This window comes from Apaloderma vittatum, unplaced genomic scaffold (assembly GCF_000703405.1).
Source record: "Apaloderma vittatum isolate BGI_N311 unplaced genomic scaffold, ASM70340v1 scaffold3764, whole genome shotgun sequence".
Lineage (NCBI taxonomy): Eukaryota > Metazoa > Chordata > Aves > Trogoniformes > Trogonidae > Apaloderma > Apaloderma vittatum.
In genome coordinates this window covers 2,858-4,052 of record NW_009711945.1, presented here as the reverse complement: position 1 = coordinate 4,052, position 1,195 = coordinate 2,858, and positions in this window count along the sequence as shown.

The window sequence follows — 1,195 nt, the reverse complement described above, 5'->3', positions numbered from 1 at the left end:
CAGGTGGCCGGGGGTTGGGCCCCTCTCCCCCCTGCCTGCCACCCCCCACCCCTCTGGTCCTTCCCCAGGACGCTGCTCAGGAACTCTCCCCCCAACCTCTACGAGAGGATCAGGCAGATCACGGACTCGCTGGAGGAGATGCTGCAGAGCAGCCCGGGGCCCTGTGGTAAGCCCTTCCCTCCTCCCCCAGGCAGGACCGGGAGGGTTGGAGCACCCTGAGGGACCAGCACAGCACCCGTCAACGCTAGCTCTGCTGCCAGCGCCCCCGTGGTGGCTCAGCCCTGCTAGCAGGGCTCTGCTTTCCACCTGCCCGTGGGGCAGGAGCAGATTTGAGGGGACGTAGCTCACCAGAAAGGAGAAGGACAACTCTGTGGCAAGGATACTCGTGACCGTCCAACCGTGTGGACGTGGAGCTGTGGGTGCTTTCACCCACCTCCTACGACATCGCTGAAGAGCCATGGACTTGTCTTGTAGCCCAGTTTGGAGGAGGATACCTCCGCTGCCATCACACAGTGCACTATGCCTGGTATCTACACAGGTCGAGTAAAGCAGCCTCTTGAGTTGTGCAACTACTTCTGGTTTGACCACGCAGAACGTTCTGACCCCTTTGAGAAGAGAAGGGGGAGCCCTCACCATCCCTTTTGAGCTCCTGCCCTCCCTTCCACTGCTTTCCACCCTCCTCCAAAGCTCTTCTCCGTGTTCCTGTGGGAAGACGGGCCACCAACACTGCCTTCTCTTCACAGGGGGGTTTTCAGAGACCTACGCAGCGCTGTGTGACTACAACGGCTTCGCCTTCCGAGAGGAGATCCAGTGGGTAAGCTGTCCCACGGAGAAGAGGCAGTCGCAGTGTGTCACGTGGCGGGAAGGGAAAAGTAGGATGCTCATGGATGCTTCCACTTCAGACAAACAAAAGCCTCGTGGGGCTCAGAGCTGGGAGCTGTGGTTTTGCCTGGTGTGAGCATCCCCTGCTCCTTGGTGAGGAGGAGATGCCTTGGGCCAGGTTCTTTCCCAAACTGTCTTAAGTAGAGCTCCTGGAAGCTGGCTGGGTGTCCCTAGCAGAGGACAACCCTGCTGGGACCCAGATGCAGCAGGACTGGCTGTTCCCCTTCCTCCTCTGGGACCCGGAGTCCAGCCCATAGAATCAATTGTCAGGGTTGGAAGGGACCTTGAAGATCATCGAGTCCCAACCCCCCTG